At 39.2% G+C, this 19,802-nt stretch overlaps 1 pseudogene; it reads left to right on the plus strand.

The window, feature by feature from the left end:
- Positions 1-2,375: 2,375 nt before the first annotated feature.
- LOC110217604 (dimethyladenosine transferase pseudogene) lies at positions 2,376-4,585 on the plus strand (annotated as a pseudogene).
- The last annotated feature ends 15,217 nt before the right edge of the window (positions 4,586-19,802 follow it).

The following is a 19,802-nucleotide window of genomic DNA, read 5'->3' on the forward strand; positions in this document are numbered from 1 at the left end:
CCCCCTCCCCCTCCCATAAAGCTTAAATTTTCATCTTTGCAGCTCCTATTTGTCTCCTCATTCTCCCATCTGGAGCCAAGTGGAATGAGTCAGATGCTGCTTCAACATCAAAATCTTTTAGACACTTGATTAATCCTCACATGGCATTGACTCGAAGTTCTTCACCATCCTGGTTGTCTTCCTCTGAGTATCCTTAAGCTTATCAATGCCCTTTCCAACCAGTGACCCCTAGACCTGCTGAAGAAGTCCCCAGAGGTAGTCTGACAAGGGCCACTGTTCAAGGGGTTTATCATTTCCTTTGTCCAGGAAGCTCTCTGCTCTTTTGTAAAATAGTTTGGGGATTAATCTCTTAATTTTCCCAAAGTTGTGATGCCTCCTTCTTGGTTGGGTCCATCTGCTCTTCCCATCTTTGGCTTCTGAGATACCATGCGTGCTCCCTCTCACAGAACATTGGACCTGTCAAGGTAGAATCCACATGTGGTGACATTGCCTTTTATTGAGGGACAGACTACCTTGAGGCACCTATCTTTCCTAATTTTCCACTTTAAAACCAAAACAAAACTGTACTGTTTTTGTACTCACTTCCACCTGGGAAAACCAAGAGGAAGTTAGCAAAAGAAGGCCATTGTCTTCTAACCCTTTGCTGCCCATCCAAACAAAGCCTGGATTCCTCCAATCTTCAGGGGTGATAGTATGACCTCAGCAGTTCTTCTAGTTTTATGGCTTATGTTCCTATAATTCTGCCAGGGTGCCCCAGGAAATGGTGTCATTGAAGTTTTCAAACCTCTTTACTTAGCTTTCAGTAATATGCACACAAGTTCGTCATCTAGAACTGTCATCCCCTTTCATTTTACACTTGAGAGGGAGTGATGCATAGACAGTGACTGAATTGGAAGTCAGGAAAAAAAAAACTTTTCTCCTTTTATTGAGTTCTCCCCAAGTCCTCCATTTCAAGGAAGAGCCCCAGACCAACTATCTCTCATTCCCTGAGCTTAGTAGCCCTGTCCTCCTGTCTGAATACCTCTCTCTCTGCTGTCTACTCCTTTTTCTTGTGTTATCTCCCACCATTAGAATGTAAGGGCCTTGAGGACAGGGGCTGCATCCCTTTTTGTTTCTGGTTGTATCATCAGTTCTTAGCACAGTGTCTGGCACATAACAACATTCTAACAAATTCTTGTTGGCCGACTAACTGACTGACTGATGACTGAGTACCTCCAATAGGTACTTGCTGGGTGGCAATAGGCAAGTTATTTATCCTCAATCAGTCTCAGTTTCTCCAACTGAAAAATGAAGATGATAAAAATAAGACAATGTACCAAGGTGAAGATTAAAGGAGATGATATATGTGAAGGGCAAACTTTCAAAAGCTATATTGTGTAAACTGAGGCATTCTTGTCATGAAGAAGCTGTTGATTTTGTTTTGTTTTGTTTTTTAAAAAGTTTTGTTTGAGGAAACCCTGTCTATGGGTACCAATGGCTTTCCCTATTCCAAAACCCTTTAAATAAGGCAGACCATTTCTTTTGTGGGCAGTTCTGGCTTCTCCATTCTCTGATCTCAATCTAGATATGAAGTTACTAATAAACCATCATGACTCATAAAATTAAGTTCTTTGACATTAATTTTCAACCTTTTAGGAATTAGAAGATCTCACATCATTAACATTAATGTTAATCTACAGCAACTTTGACATTTATAACTTCTAGAAAAAACAGATAAAAGGTGCATTTTCTTCTCATACCATTAAAATAATAATGTTAAAAGATAGATATTTACTGGTCATGCATGCATAGCAGAGGTAACACTGTGAAGGAGTATCATCTTTTCTCTATGTGCTTATTCTCTGGTGACATATTTGATTTGATTTGATTTATTCTGATATTAAGTTAAACAATTAATATCTGGAACTAAGTTTATATATTATAAATGTACGTGCACATATATATATTATATATGTGTGTGTGTGTGTGTGTGTGTATGTGTGTATATACAATATATGTATATTATATATACAGTTATGTTGTTTGTGTGTATTGTATTGCTTTTGTTGCTGTTGATGCTATTTGGGGTTTCTCTGGCAAAGATACTGACTGCAATGGTTTGCCATTTTCTTCTCCAACTCATCTCACAGATGAAAAAAACCGAGGGAAATAGTTTTAATGGACTTGCCCAGGGTCACACAGCTAGTAAATGTCTCATTTCAGATTTGAACCCAAGTCTTCCTGATTCCAGGCCCGGTGCTCTATCTACTGCCCTCAATTGTCAATAAAATATTTGTTAAGTTCTTATTAAATGCAAGGCATTAGGAATAAAAATAAAAGTCAAGTCTCTGTAATGAAGGAACTAACACTGTCCTGAGAGAGAAAGCAGCCTACACATGCAGGAGGAGATGCAGAGCCTCTGGAAAGTTGGGCAAAGTGATTCTAAGAGCCAGAACGCCCTGAAGGTGGCAGTGGTGATAGTGATGGGAGAGGGAGGTGGAAAGCCTTCAAGTGGGATGTGTCGGCTGAGCTCTGTTGAAGGGAACTACAAGATTTCAGAAGGGGACAACGGAGTGAATTGTAGACCTGGGGCGACATTCTATGCAAAGTCACTAAGATGTGCTACATGGGGCTGGAGGGCCTTCTATTTGTTGTCTATTGTTTTGTCTTTTCCTTCCAACATTTAGCAAAGAATATTTTCTCAATGGCTCTTGCTGTAAGTTGGCGATCACGTCAGGGTATAAAAAGCAACTTTCACAGAAACACACGCACTTGAAGTCAGCTTTACTGAAGGGTGTTTTGGGGTGTAGTTACTTCATCCTTGCTCTCCAGTGAGCAGGAACAGTTGTTGATGTGGGCTCTCATAGGGCTTTCAGTTGGATCTGCAGAAGGGCTGTGTGGACTAGCTGCTGCTCAGCCACGTCATTCTCCTTGCCCTACCTCTATCCCTCAAGTTCTAAGATGAGATTCAAGGTCTTTAGGTATGAAGTCAGAACTGAAGAGGAACTTCTGATTTTTCCTCATTTGCTACCCACCGGCTTCCTTCTTCTTAGCAGTCAGGTGCTGGTCATTTTTTGTGCCCCAAGATCAACACTCTTCAATGACAGCGTCAGAGGGCCAATGGCTCTGTGGAAGACCTTGGCCCTGGAACTAGGCAAGGACAGCCAGAGTGGGACTTAGAGAATTATATGTAGTATGGCATTTGCAAACTCAGAGCACTAGAGAAATCACTGGATGAGAGAGGCCATGAGATTAGCAGAAAACCACAGGATTAAAGAAAGGAGAGTATAGATGCCTCAAATCTAGCCCCTCATTCTAATTATTTTCTGACTAAAATTATAGAGTTAATGAAGCATATGTGTATAGGAACTCTGTGGCACAATCCTTAGTAGGAAATTCCATATGCATTTATTAATTCAGCAACTGTGAGTAACAAGTCTCTAAGCAAGATCAGCAGGCAGTGTCCCTTCTACACTCAATTTAGTCTAGGTTAACAGAAATTTAAAAAAAAGATCCAAATCATAAGAATGCCCACATGACTATGAGTAGCAGTGGTGCCCAGGGATCTCGGGGCATGAGCTGAGTTCCTGGGGTGAGATTCTAAAGGGGAAGTCAGTGACCAGGGAGTGGTGGGAGTAGAAGAGTGCTGGTGGCTACCTTAAGACCAACACAACAGGTGTGCTCATAGAAGTTTGTCCTCGAACTGGAAACAACTACTAGAAAAAAAAAACAACTAAACAAGTAGTTGCCTATACATTTGACCCAAAGTTAGTCGCTGAACTTTATAAAAGAGTCCAGGCAATGGAACTTCAACTAATGGGTGATGGTGTGCTGAAAACCAACCTGCCATTCTTTGATGCATGCCTGACAAAATCACCTTGTCAGATCTCTTCCCCATTGATCTTCAATCTGTTGCTGAATAGACCTTTTTAAAGGTGTGCTATATTAGGGGGTAGCTAGGTGGCATGGTGGATAAAGCTCCAGCTTTGGAGTCAGGACCTCAGTTCAAATATAGCCTCGCATACTTGACAGTTACTAGCTGTGTGACCATGGGCAAGTCACTTAATACCCGATTGCCTCACCAAAAAAAAAAAAAGTGTGATATAACTAGATTCCAGAGAATATGTGTTCTCTGTTTGGTTGCAAAACCAGGAGACAAGCCACACTGCAGACTTTCCATTAATACCCACTTACTAGAATAAGTAGATCATCCAGTGAAAGCTGGGAAGAATAACTTCAGACCTTCACCGAAAGTTGAATCAAATGTGGCAAGGAAGAAACCAAAGAACCCAACTTCTAGGAGTGGGATGGTCTACTGGGGATAATGTTTGTGAGGAAAAAAATAGGATTCTGCACCATTCAAGTCAAATGTAGTGCAACAGCTTTGGGGAAAGCAAGCAAACACACAAACAGTTATCACATTCACTATTCAGTCCATAAATATTGCAATATGAGAAGATTTTGGCATTAGAGAAAAAAAAACAAAATATATAAACCCCTAATGGCTACCAGTTTTTTTTGAAAAAAGAGCTGTTCCATGGACATAGATGACTTCATTAGATTATTACATGGATTTGGTGCAGAAGCAGCTTTTTTTCTTAGGTAGGCTAAAAAGAGGATACTCCAGACCTAACAAGAAGCTATAATTTGATTTTCTTGGACTACTGACACCTGAAGAAGAAAGAACTCTGTTCTTTTTTTTTTTTTTTTACAACAATGGATACAACAAAACACTTTGCAGGTTTTGTAACCAAAACTCATTCTCTCATTGTGAAATATATGTATTTTTGTTCTGTACTTTTTTAAGTGTTCAGACTTTACATAACTTTGTGCATAGAGTGGCCAAGTCATCGACCCTCCAAATCAAATATGGTTCTTTCCAAGCAAAAGTTAATAGCCATAATACATGTACAAACTTAACACATGAACCTTGTCATTTCTACCTGTCCATCTCTGAAAACTAATGTCTTATTTGTTGTGGTTATTATGGCTATTGCTATTGGCCTTTTCTTTTGATTGTATATTGGGATAGATGAGAGGTATGTCTTTTAAGTGGAAAATAAGCTTCATTAGTTTTCTCTTTTGCCATATAGTCTTCTGCCCTTTATCTAACATTCATTTCCCTCATTTCCTAGTCACAAACTTTTCTTTTTCATTTATTCATCTTCATCCTTCTGACCCTTCTTTCCTTCTTTACCATTGCAGTTGGCAGAGCAGAATATTGGGGAAAATATGGAACCTGGGATTCTAAGTTTATCTTTTGATACACTATAGCTATTTCACTTCAGGCAAGCCATTTCACCTCTGGACCTCAAATTTCTTCATTAGTCAAATAAGGGAATTAAGACTAGACGATCTCTAAGATTCTTTCCAGATGTGAAATTTCTTGACTATCCAACAGTCTCTGTAGTAGGATTATCAATCACCTCACAAAAACTATATCCTCAAGTGTTACATTTTTATGTATTTTATGTACATATAAATAACCTGGAAAAAGTATCCAAATTAAAAACTGAAACAGAAGACACAGGAAATTATTTTATTTTTATTTTTTGTTATTGTTTTATCTTTATATTAAGAGTGGTTGGGCAAAGTGATGCTCCTGCATCACTCAGCAAAAGAAAATGTGCCTTGCCCAAAATAGAAAAAAAAGTGTTCTGAATAGAATTATACACTCATACATATCTATCTAAATCTATATCTATATCATCTATCTATGTCTACATCTGTATTTGTGTCAATCACCTCATGTAGATAGGTGAATATTCACTATTTATATGCATATATTGTATACTTATAGGTATTTTATATAATATACACAGTATATGTGCAGAAAATTATATATATATATATATATTCATCCATATACATAAATATATGTGTGTATTCTATACACATATAGGAATGTAATGTTATATATTGTATTACATTATTTTGCATTACATTATGTGTTTATATTATTTTGTATTATATTATATTGATAACACTTTTTTTTACTGTATAAGATGTCTTCCTAGCCTAGTCCAGCCTAGCTTAATACTAGCAAGGTAGGATGGTACATGGGACTGAGGGCTACTGTGGAAGCCAAGAACATGTGGGCCCTAGTCCCATCTCTACACATCACTGACCGTGCTGTCCTGGACCACTCACACAAGCTTTCAAGATGTTAGGCAGCTCTCAAGCACTTTGGGAGGAAGGGTCAATTTGCTTTGGTAGATGGAACTTCCTTATCCAGGATTTTCTTCTGCCAGTCAAATCAGAGGCCCAGTCAGTCCTTCTCATCTCATGGAACACCACTGCTGAATTTTTGATATTAGGGTAATGGCACCATGCATTTCCCTATACTATTTAAATATTATTTTTCCCCAATTACATATAAAGAAAAATTTTAGCATTTATTTTTATAAGATTTTGAGTTCTGAATTTTTCTCCCTTCTTCCTTCCCCTCCCCTTTTCTGAAAAAGGTATGCAATTTGACAAAGTTTGTATATGTGCTATAAAGTAAAATATTTGCATATTCATCACAGTTGGGAAAAAGAAAGATCAAAAGGGGAAAACAATATGAGAAAGAATAAAGTAAGTGAAAAAACATGCTTTGATCTCCATTCAGAGTCCGTCAGTTCTTTATCTCAAAACAGACAGCGTTTTCTTCAGGAGTTCTTTGGATTTGTCTTGGATCATTGTCCTGCTGAGAACAGCTAAGTAATTCATACCTGATCATCATACAATGTTGCTAATACTGTGTACAGTGTTCTCCTGGTTCTGCTCATTTCACTTAGCATAAATTAACATAAGTCTTTCCAGGTTTTTTCTGAACCCTGCCTTTTATCATTTCTTATTACACAATAACATTCCATCACAATCATATACTACAACTTGTTCAGCCATTTCCAAAATTATGGGCATCCCCTCAATTTCTAATATTTTGCCACCATGAGAAGAGCTGCTCTAAATATTTTTATACATGCAGGTCCTTTTCATCTTTTTTTGATGTCTTTGGGATACAACCTTAGCAGTGGTATTATTGAATCAAAGGGGATGCAGTTAGGTTGCCCTTTGGGCAAAGTACCAAACTGCTTCACAGAATGGTTGGATTAAATCAGAACTCCACCAGCAGTGCACTAGTGTCCCAATCCACCATGCATTTTATTTTTAATTTTTTTGGTGAGGCAATGGCATTAAGTGACTTGTGCAGGGTCACACAGCAAATAAGTGTTATGTGTCTGAGGCTGGATTTAAACTCAGGTCCTACTGACTCCAAGGCTGGAGCTCTATCCACTGTGCCACCTAGCTGCCCCACCACCATGCAATTTAACAAACATTTGTGCCCATGTTCTTGTGGCTGCCAACTGTGCTGTCTCCTATACCATTTTGGAAAATCAGGGGCAACATCCACAGCTTTTCCCTTAGATTATCATCCACAAGAGCAGTAAAGTTTTGTAACACCACTTGCTCAAGGAGACTAGCTTCATAACTGAAGGAGAAAACTGAAAAAAGTTTGGATGCTCTGCCAATGGGGAAAGGGATGGTCTGAGAGGGCTCTGTGGGTTTATGTGCTTTTGAAGAAAAGTAGATGAACTGGAGGAACAATTTGGTTTTTTTTTATTTTTTTAATATAAATGTATTTATTTTTAGTGTTCAACATTTACTTCCACAAGATTTTGAGTTCCAAATTTTCACCCCATCTCACCCCTCCCCCCACCCCAAGATGGCATGCATTCTGAATATCCCTTCACCTAGTCTGTCCTCTCTTCTATCTCTTCCCCCCCCTTCTCTTATCCCCTTCCCCTTCTATTTTCCTGTAGGGTAGAACAGACTTCTGTACCCCATTTCCTATATTTCTTATTTCCCAGTTGCATGTGAAAACATTTTCTTTTTAACACATGTTTTTAAAACTTTGGGTTCCAAAATTTCTCCCTTCCTCCCTCCCCACCCACCTTCATTAAAAAGGTAAGCAACTCAATATAGGTTATACATGTGCAGTTATGCAAAACACTTCCATGGTAGACACGTTGTGAAACACTAACTCTATTTCCCTTAATCCTATCCTGCCCTCCCACTTATTGTATTCTTTCTTTTGACGCTGTCCCTCCTCAGAAGTATTTGCTTCTGATTACCCCCTTTCCCAATCTGACCTACTCTCTATCACCCCCTGCTCTCTTGTTCCCTTCTCTCCCTATTTTCCTGTAGGGTAAGACAGATTTCCATACCCAATTGAATGTGTATGTTATTCCCTCTTTAAGCCAAATCCTATAAGAATAATATTCATTCATTCCCTCTCACTTTCCCCCATTTCCCCTCCACTGTAAGAGCCTTTTCTTTTCTATTTTTTTGTGAGATAATTTACCCCATTCTACCTCTCCCTTTCTTCTTCTCTTAGTATAATCCTCTCTCATTCCTTAATTTTATTATCCAGATATGACCCCTTAATCTTCAACTCACCCTGTGTCTATCTATCTATCTATCTATCTATCTATCTATCTATCTATCTATCTATTTATCTACATACATATAATTTTTTTCCCTCCAACTACCTTACTACTGACAAAGGTCTCATGAGTTATAAATATCATCTTTCCATGCAGGAATGTAAACAGTTCAACCTTAATAAGTTTCTTATGATTTCTCTTTCCTGTTTACCTCTTCATGTTCCACTTGAGTCTTGTATTTGAAAGTCAAATTTTCTATTCAGCTCTGGTCTTTTCATCAAGAATGCTTGAAAGTCCTCTATTTCACTGAATGACCATTTTTTCCCCTGAAGGATTATACTCAGTTTTGCTGGGTAGGTGATTCTTGGTTGTAATCCTATCTCCTTTGCCCTCTGAATATTATATTCCATGCCCTGTGGTCCTTTAATGTAGAAGCTGCTAAATCTTGTGTTATCCTGATTGTGTTTCCACAGTACTTGAATTGTTTCTTTCTGGCAGCTTGTAATATTTTCTCCTTGACCTGGGAACTCTGGAATTTGGCTACAATATTCCTAGGAGTTTTCCTTTGGGGATCTCTTTCAGGAGGAGATGTGGATTCTTTCAATTTCTATTTTGCCCTCTGGTTCTAAAATATCAGGGCAGTTTTCCTTGATAATTTCTTGAAAGATGATGTCTAGGCTCTTTTTTTGATCATGGCTTTCAGATAGTCCAATAATTTTTAAATTCTCTCTCCTGGATCTATTTTCCAGGTCAGTTGTTTTTCCAATGAGATATTTCACATTGTCTTCTATTTTTTCATTCTTTTGGATTTTTTTACAGTGTCTTGATTTCTCATAAAGTCACTAGCTTCCAATTGCTCTATTCTAATTTTTAAGGAAGTATTTTCTTCAGTAAGCTTTTGGACTTGCTTTTCCATTTGGTCTATTTTTCTTTTTAGGGCATTCTTCTCCTCATTGGCTTTTTGGACTTCTTTTGCTATTTGGGTTAGGCTGTTTTTAAGGTGTTATTTTCTTCAGTATTTTTTTGTGGTCTCCTTTTAGCACGCTGATCACTTTTTTCATGATTTCCTTGCATCACTCTCAGTTTTTCCTCTAATTCTCTTACTTGCTTCTCAAAATCCTTTTGAGTTCTTCCATGGCCTTGGACATTCATATTTTTCTTGGAGGCTTTGGATGTAGGAGCTTTGGCTTCATTGTCTTCTTCTGGTTGTATGTTTCAATCTTCTTTGTCACCAAAGTAAGATGCCATAGTCTGACTCTTTTTGTTCTGCTTGCTCATGATCCCAGCCAATTACTTGAGTTATAAACTCTTTGTTAAGGTAAGAGTCTGCTTCCAATGTGGAGAATGCACTGTCCCAAGCTTCAGGGGTTTTGTGTAGCTGTTTTCAGAGATACTTGTGGGGAACTGCAAATTTTCAGTTATTTCAAGGTGATAATGATAAGGGTTGAGTTGTTTACTCCTTTCCTGGTCTGTGCTCTGGTGTATTAGTGACCACAAGTACTCTTTTCTGTCCTGGAACTGTGAGGAAGGTTTCCTCTCCTCAGCCACTACAAGCTCCATCATGCCAGCATTCCTCCTGGCCCCAGGACCGCCACCTAGAACTGTGACCCAGATCTAAGCATGGGCAAAGCAAGAGATTCTTGCCTCAGCACTGGCAAAGAGATCCCTGCAATTCCTCTCTGATAAGCCACTGGATTTCCCCTCAGTCTTTGGGCCAGAAGCTCAGGAGGCAGCCACCTCCTAGGGCCATGCTTAGGGAATGGAGCTGAGACCACCAGTCTTCTCTCTCAGCACCGCAGAAACAGACTTTTCCCACTAACCTTCTAAGTTTTCTTTGGCATTCGTGGGTTGAGAAGTCTAGAAGTCTATAAACCAGTACAGCTGCCTGTGATCCTCAGAGGTCTGCTCCAGGTTTGCTGTGGCCTGCATGCCCATGCCAAAGTGTAATCCTCTCCCAGCCCAGCAAGATTTACCTTTCTGATCAACCATTCAGGTTGTCTTGAGCTGGAAATTTGCTTCACTCTGTCTTTTTGTGGGTTCTGCTGCTTTAATATTTGTTTAGAGCCATTTTTATAGGTATTTGGAGGGGTTTGGAGGAAAGTTTAAACAAGTCACTGCTGTCACTCCACCAGCTTGGCTCTGCCCCCCTGGAGGAACAATTGTTAACCAACTGAGCCATTGCTCCTCTTCTTCTTCTTCTTCTTCTTCTTCTTCTTCTTCTTCTTCTTCTTCTTCTTCTTCTTCTTCTTCTTCTTCTTCTTCTTCTTCTTCTTCCTCTTCCTCTTCTTTCTGTTTCATTTCTCAGGACTGAAATAGGTTAGTAAGCACATTCAAAAAAGCTGTAAATGGCCTAAGTCTTACCATGGGAATGTCCTTAAACAGGCAACATTTAGCATGTCATTTGGATAGGAAGAAGGATTGTATTTAGGGTGTGTTGTGAGGCTTGCATTGAAGAGTAGGCCCAACGGAAATAAAGGAATGTCCCTACATTTGCATAGTTTGCCTTCTTCAATCAGGGTCTAAAGTTCTCTTTCACAAATAATATTCTCAAAGAGCTTCAAAGCTTATATTTTCTGTTACTGTATGTCTTTCTCCCTGACCTCCCAACCTCTAATGGAAGGCCTATTCTAAGTACAGGGGCCTCTGCTTTATGCATTTTATTGAGAGTTTTGTTTTTGCATTCCTTCAAACTCCAAATCATCATATAATTAAGAGAGGTTAACACAGGTCAGAGAAGACAAACAGCTTAAACTTTTAAACTACGTTTCAACTAAGCTCCCAATTTCAGTAAATGAAAAGAAGAACCCACAGTGCCCATGGGACTTTCATTTTGCATAGGAACAGATCTCCAGTGCTAATGAATCTCTTTTCTATTGTTCATTTTAAGAAGCTTCATTTTCAGGCATTGCTACATAATGAGGACCTTTGACATGCATTACAAATACTTATATGACTTCTCCAGCCTCACTTAAAGGACTAACTCATAGATGTATGTAACCTCAGGAATACCCCAAGCATCACAGGACAACAAATTGCGGTCCTCCTTGGTTTCCAACTTAAGGGTAGAGTAATTCTAAAAATTTGTACCTAAGAAATATACATATATATAGTTTTTGACATTAATGTGCATGCATATGTGTGTACTTATACATATATTTACATATATACATACATTTGTATATGTCTCCATTATCTTTATTTCTAAATATAGTTGCTGCACATACAGGGTCATCCCTTGTAATAAAGGGGAAAAAAGACGGTTATTAATTGAATTTGAAAGCAAGTACTGTGTTCTATATCCAGAATTCCACAATCCCCCTCTCTCCATTCTTATGAAGGGAGGAAGGTGTAGTTTCTCATGTCTTCTCTAAGGACTGACAAGGTCATTACCATAAGAAAACGTTCAATTTAATTTAGTGTATTTTTTTTCTCATGCCATTTATATTGTTATAGATACCATATGTATGATTTTCCTGGTTCTGCTTACCTTAGTCTACATCAGGCCATCAAAGTCTGTGCTTTTTAGTATTCCTAATATCCATTTGTTTTCAATCAAATTAGTTTGTTTTGCTATTCCTCAACTGATGGACAATCATTGGTTACTTCCAGGTCTTTACTCCCATGAAAAAATTCTGCTATAAATGTCTTGATTCTTAGGAAATCTTCTTTCTGTCTTTAACTTTGACCTTGAAATCCAGCAGATAGCTTCCAGCAGTGGACTTTCTCTGTCAGAGTTTATGGATATTTTAGAAATTTTCTTTGAATACTTTCTAATTGCTTTCCAAAATGACTAGCTCAATTCTCAACTTCATAATAATTATGCATTGGTATGCCTGCCTTTCTATAATCCCTCCATTATTGACCATTCCTATCTTTTGTCATCTTTTACAGTTTTCTGAATGTAAAGTAAAATTTCAGAATTATTTTCATTTGTCTCTTCCTTAGTGATTTAGCACATTCTCTCATATAGTTGTTAATTATTCACAATTCTTATTTTGACAATTGTCCATAAACACTTATATGTCATATAACTGATTTTTGGCTTATCTATTTGTGTTAGTTGACTGAGTATGATCTTATATGCTTCTACTTGTGGACATCTTACATATCAGATTTTTTTTAGAAATATTTTATGCATTTTCCCCAGTTGAGTGATTCTTTGTTCTTTGTTGTTTAATTCTTTTCAGACAAGAATTTTTCCATTTTACTTAATTCAATATTTTATATTTTCTCACCTTTTCTTTTTCATGCTTGGTTAAGAATTCACCTTCTAACATTAGGTTTGGTAGTTACCTGATCTCAAATCTTACATACTCTCTTTACTCTCTCATTTTATAGTGACCTTTTCTAGGGGCAGATTCATTTAGAAATTTCTATTTATTTTAAGGTTGCTTCAATCTGTATTTAGATCTCATCAGTTTAATGTTTTTTTCCCTTTAGGAATGGATAATATTTTTTCATCATAAATCCTTCAGAACTGTCTTGGATCATTGTATTTCTGAAAATAGCTAAGTCATTCACAGCTGATCATTGCACAATATTGCTGTTACTTTGTACACAGTATATTTCATTTTACATCAGCCTATTCAAGTCTTTCCAGTTTTTTTTTTGAGAGCATCCTGCTTATCATTAGAAATTCTTATTTCAGTTATATTTAGTTAAATACCTTCTATGTTCCATGCATTGTTATGCTCATGGGAATACACAAAAGAAAATAGTCCTTGTCCACAGGGAGCATAGATGACAGTAGAAGAGGAAGGTTGTCATGTGGAAGCAGCTGCTTCAAGAGAAAAGGCATATAGTAACTTGGGGGAGGGCCAGCAAAGCTGAGTCCATAAGAAAGGGCTTTGTGCTGGAGGAGGCCAATGAGCTGAACACAGAAGGGAGCTGGAGATTCCGAAAAGTTAGCAATGAGGAGGGAGTGAATTCCAGACAAGGCATTGGTGGGGGAGCAGGGGTCTGTTCAAAAGCACTGATATGGGGAAAGCCATATTGTATACAAAGAACCCATAGGCTCTGCAATCATATGTTCAACACTCTTTTGCTACCCTCCAACTTCTGTTTGGTTGACTAATAACCTGAATAATGGAAAGCAAGCTCAATTGGTAATAACATTAATGAAGCTTACATTTACATGGCACTTCAAGCTCTGAATAGAGCTTTACTGATTTTCTCTAATTGAATTGTTCATCAAAGCAACTTTGTGAGGATTCAGGGCTGTTATTATCCCTATTTCACATATGAGAACATTTCTGAAGATAGAGGTTCTGCGCTTTTACTGTCAGACACTTGGTCTGTCTCTGAAGCTGAATTTGAACTTGGAGGTTCCTGAGTCCAGCTCTAAGACTGTATTTGTTATGCAATCTATCTGCCAAACTATTCCAACTCAGACAGACAATAATAGGTTGTATCTGACTTCATGTCTTCAATCATCCCTTCTCTCAACTGGCAGCATAGATTATGACCCTAGGCTGAATCAGACATCCCCCTATAAGGACTAACATGATGACACAAGGGAAAATAATCAAAGGACACTATGGCCTTTCACTGCCCAGGAATACCTTTCTTTCCCCATGTGCTCACTGAAGTGCTAGTCAATGCTTCAGAGGGATATATGCTTTTCTGTCATATTCACTCTATAACAACAGCTACTATTCTCTCCCCATGGTAGACTACTGAGAAAGCAGGCCCTTTCCTGCCATCAGATCCCCCTCCCCCAACATTTACCTCAGAATGAAGTCAGGGTCATCAACTGCTCCCTGAGCCAGGTGATTCCAGAGATAGGAATAGCTGGGAAGGCTCTCCTCTTGTTGAGCTCAGTACTAATCACTTCAACCTCCTAACCCTAAAACTCTCAACCTCCCGAAGACTTGGGTACATAAATTCTGGGACATTGATTAGTAAGTAACCGTTTACTTGCGTTTACCTCCCTTCCCTTGCTGTTGCTGGGTTTCTAAGTGCTCACAAATCCACTCTGAGGTTCAAGATCAGAATCTGTGGGAGAAAATGTTCCCAACAGAAAGCAAGAAGAAATTTATTTTTGTTATTCTGCTTTTCATTTCTTTTCTTTTGTTTTTAATCATCATGTAGCCTTAGGCTGTTGAAAGACTCTGGAGCAGTGTGTTCCTTTCTTTGTGGTCACCTGATTTGTTCTAAGTTTTGAATCACCAGCCGGGCCCAATAGAATGCCCTGCACACAGTAGGCAGTTCATTGGTGATTTACTCTGAAAAGCATGTGAATGTGGCAGCCAGTTGTGCTTCCTGATCATGTCAAATGTCAGTGACTGTGGGTTGGGGCGAATAGAGTGGCCCCCAAGAATGTGAAGATCGTCCAGGCAGCAGAGAACACGTTTGCTGAGCAAGGTACTTGATGTGGGTATAAAATGTAGAAGACACGTCACACCTTCAATGCGCCTCAATGCGCCTCCCCTGCCCCCACACATACTTGCATCAACTCTCCAGTCTTTTCGCAAGGATTAGAAACATTTCCTTGGCCTTTTTAAATCAACAATAACAATGCCGAACACACATATGCACATGCCCAGGCATACATACACATACATATACCAGCACAAACCCACTCTTCTTTGGCTGCAAAGAATTCTCTCTCTTTATCTGATTAACTTTCTCAATTATTCTATCAAGGGAGATTCTATTTTTTTCAGAAATGATGAATGGAAGGGGAATCAGAAATGTAAAACCCTCAACAAAGCCTGGCTTTTCTCTGAGCCCCAGTGGTACATTACCTTAGAGGAGACAATTTAGCCGCCCACAAGAAATGTTTAAAATTAGGCCCTCCCACCTATTCCCCTGCTGCTTAGAAGCAAAGGAGGGGAAAGGAATTTAATCACAAAGCCCCAGGCCTCTGCTGCGTTCACACAAGTGTCTGTGCCCAACCACAAGCCCTAGGAAACCAGCCTTTTCTTCTTTATTTGGTTCCACTTACCAAGTAGCAACAATTAGCCTAGGCATGGCAAAACATGTGCTTGAACAGTGGGAACCATGATCTCAAAAGATTTCAGGTTTATTTGAATCCCAAAAAGTGAGAGAAAAACGCACACCTGAACAAGCAGAAGTGGTGCCAAATACTGAGAAGTTAAGCTTCTCCAGGAAAGGGCCTGGGAAAATCCAATGAAAACAAACCTGGCTGGAAACATAACATATTTTCACCTCAGGGAAACAGCCCCCAATCTCCCCAGCGAATTGCAGGTAGAACAGGATCCAGGGAGAGTGGTCACATGCCAAGGCCTGCTTATACATGTCAGGGATCATTCTCCTGCCATTCTGGTCACCTGCAAAGTTTATGATAAATTCAGCCAGCATGATGAGTCAGTCAGGATTGGCAATGCTGAAGCATTGTCAGCAGATTGTTGATGATTACAAATGGGGTGGGGGCTGCTTTGAGGTCAGGGAAGGGCAATGGGTGATACATGGCCTCTCCAAATGCTCCTGTTGGCCCATGATTAGTTTCCAATTACATGGAGCCTTACAGAATGACAGAGCTTCTTCCGAATGATTCACAATGAATTAAATGATGTAAGCTAAAGAAGCATAGGGGTTATGTTGAGTGGACGAAGTAAAGGTTTGCCCACCACTGGAAAGTCCCCATTCCTAAATATGTCACACTGGCTAGAGTGCTAGGCTTAGAATTTCAAGAATCTAGGTTCCATTTCTTCAGATGCTTCCTAGCTGCCATGGTGGAAAAGTCATTCCCTACTCCTGCACCTGGACCTCAGTTTCTTTGTCCACAAAATGAAACCTTGGAATAGATGACTCAGTTTCTTTGTCTGTAAAATGAAACCTTGGAATAGATGAGTACTGAAATCTCTTCCAGGCCTAATAATAATAACATAATAGTTAATATTTATATAATACATAACCTGCCAGGCACCGGGCTAAGCCCTTCACAATTATCATCTCATTTGATTCTGTCAACATCCCTAGCGGAGAAGTGCTATTATTATTCCCATAATACAGCTGAGGAAACTGAACCAAGTAGATTAAATGACTTGCCCAGGGTCACAGAGCTGGTAAGTATGACCAGATTTGAATTGAGGTCTCCTTTACTCCAAGCTCAGAACTTTATCTACTGCGTCACCTAGCTGTACCAGAGGTCAAGAGATATGATCCTATGTTGCTCTATCCTGAACACCTACAGTAGGCTGATAAGCCTTTTAGTCCATATATGAATGAGAGCTGGAAACATGCTGAGTTCAGTTTGGGATGCTGTGCAAGCCTGTCATTAAGTCCAAGTTTCTCTTTTACTTTAGAAGAAAATGCATTACAATGTCCCCCTTGGTTATGCTATTGTTCTGCAGCATTTTCGATTTCAAAATCCTGGATATGAAGGAGATCTTGATATTTGTGAAGTCTAAGCTTTGATCACAATGGTAGGTCATGGAAAAGGGAAAAAAAATCATTCCCATTGGAGTCTTAGAGTGAAAGTACCTGAGAGGCTATCATGCTTAAGGGTCCTCCATCTGCTACTCACTCTAGGCATATTAGATTCTTGGAATGTCCAGCTTGCGAGTCAGGGAGCCGAAGGAATTCAAAGAGTCTCAGAGATCCTTCAAATTGAACCAGTCTGCACATTAATTTTGGATCACTCCAAATATAAGTAATCATGGTGAAGACATGACTCAATTCTGGACTCTGGGTGCTTGTGATGGAGCATTTCAGTAAGCAGAAAATACAGAAAAAGAACCTGATCAGTGCCACCAATGTAAGGCTGTAAGCTCATGCATGTTGGGAGTGAGCAGACAATCAGAAGGCACATTTACAACCTCTGGATTTATATCCCCTGAGGGGTTCAAAATGTGGAGCTGAGTTTGAGGGCTGGATGGAGGCTAGCGCTTTTCTAGTGCTTGGACACTAGGATAAAATACTCATAGTCTCATACCAACTCACATAAAGTGATATTATCATTGTGGGCAGATAAAGCCTTCGCTGATATAAACTGGGCAAATCAGGTATAAGCAGACTCAGAGACTTAGAGTATCTATTGTGTTACATTGTAGAGTATGCTGAGCAATTTGGAATCATTAAATGAGCTATACAATTTGCCACTAATTCAGAGGATTCCCCAAAAAGTCAAGCAAAGGCCACAATGCTGTGTGGGTCCACCTTAACTTGAAACAACATATCTCATACTTTTCTCATTTCCTACCCCATCACTGTATTTATTTTTCATTGTGCAGCCAGTCAGATGATACTACTAATTCAAGGCAACTGTTTCAAATGGAATGATATAGTAACAAAAGTGGTAAAAAAGGAAAAAAAAAGAACCCTCTTTCCCATAACTATGAAACTCTTTCACAAATGCAGAGATGATGGATGGGAAGAATAGGTATTTCTAGAGACCATGTTTAGAGGGGAATGTCCATGAGTAAAACATATGGTCAGGGAATCCATGGAGAGATGTAGTGAATATAATAATGGTGAGTGTCACTGTGGAGCATTTTGGTGGCTGGTCAGTAATCATTCCATTGTGCTCCTTCTTCCCTGATAGCAAGGGGCTGAGCTGAAACCTTCTTAGATCTGACATTGTGTGTGTGTGTGTGTGTGTGTGTGTGTGTGTGTGTGTGTGTGTGTGTAAGATATTACCTCTACTTTACTCACTATCTTTTCCTTCCTGCACTTCCTCTCTTCTTTGGAGATTTAATCTGCCATTCACTGGCACAAAAATTAACTCTTTTTTTTTTGTTCTAGAGGCAATGCATTAGTTCTTAGGTCCATGGGCTCCCTTTCTCTATTAGTTTAGGGAGTTTATACCAGAAAAACAAATTACTGATATAATCATAATGGCTAAGAGTTCCCAGGTAGGAACATTCCTAACATTCATTAGAAGTTTTGATCTCAGAGGATTCTGGGAAGATGGCAGAGTAGGTCAAAAAATTCCAAGTTCTCCAAATTTCCTTCACAAATAAGACAAAATAGCACCTCAGCTTCAATGTAAAGTGGAAAACATAAACAAGAGTTGGGGCAGAACAGTGGTCTTCTTAGGATGAATGGAAAATATGTGAAGAAAAATCACAAGACATAGGTTTGGCCAGTAAAGTGCAAATACCTCCAGCCAAGCTCCACTGAAACATCAGGAAGCAAGCCCTGGGGCAGCTGGGTTGGGGAGGTAACCTCAACCTCAGCCACAGGAATTTTCACCTCCCAGAGAGTGTAGGGAATTGGCATCTAACCCGAGGAACCAAGTCACCAGTCTCAGCTGTGCTGCTAAGACATGGTACTGGGCAAGAAGGAAGTAGCACACACCAGTGAGTGCAGAAGCAGGGTGTGGGTGTGAAGCTGGCTGTAGGCACTTACAGGAGAGCTCAGTTATTGGCCTTAGTTCTGAGTTAGAGGGGATAACTGGAGGTCAAAGCCACTGGAGGGTTCTCAGGGGTCAAGAGCATTTCCAGCACAGTGTGCTGGGGAGGCCCTAGCTGTGACCTAGAGGGGAAATGGAGTGCAGACATTGGCCCCAGGACAAAGCTCAAAAAATAACCACAAGAAGGACCTGAGGCCAGAAGCACTATTCCGCCACACCCAAAGATTAGAGATGATCATAATAATAAGTCGCTCAAATGTTTTAAAGAAGGAGAAAGAAACTAACCACAGACAGTTACTATGGTAATAGAGAAGACCTTGATTCCTCTTCAGAGGAGGATACTGAAGGAAACCAACAACAACAACAATAACAACCAGACAAACAAACCCTCTCCTACCCCAAAGGTAACATCAAATGCTCACCTGTGCAAAAATAATTCATAGACTGCAAAAATCAGATAAGAGAGATTGAGGATTTTTTTAAGTGAGACAAATCCAAGAAAAACCAGAAGATTATGAAAAGAAAGTCAACCAAATGGAAAAGGAGATCCAGAATCTTACAGAAGAAAACACCTCCTTGGAAATTAGAATTGGGCAAGGAGCAGCAGGGAAGTGAGGAGACCAAGAAACAATAAATCAAATTACAAGGAATGAAAACATAGAAGAGAATAGAAAACATTTTCTAAGAAAAACAACTGATCTGGACAACAGATCAAGAAGATAAAATGTAAGAATAATTGGACTCCCTGAAAGTTATGATTTAAAAACATCTTAATACAGTAATAGAAAAAAAGTAATTAAATAAAATTGTACTGAAGTGTTAGAACAAGACGGGAAAATAGAAATAGAAAAAAATTCACTGATCACCACCTGAAAAGGATCCTTAGAAGAAAGCCTATAGGACTATCGTAGCCAAATTCCAAAACCCCCAGATCAAGGAGAAAATATTATGAGCAACAACAGCAACAAAATATCCCATACAGTGGAGCCACAATTAGAATGACATTAGACCTAGCAGAGGGCTGCTCTAAAAGACCGCAGGTCTTGGGACACAACATATCAAAGAGCAAAAGTATT

Source organism: Phascolarctos cinereus, unplaced genomic scaffold (assembly GCF_003287225.1).
Source record: "Phascolarctos cinereus isolate Bilbo 61053 unplaced genomic scaffold, phaCin_HiC Scaffold_1;HRSCAF=81, whole genome shotgun sequence".
In the NCBI taxonomy this organism is placed as follows: Eukaryota; Metazoa; Chordata; class Mammalia; order Diprotodontia; family Phascolarctidae; genus Phascolarctos; species Phascolarctos cinereus.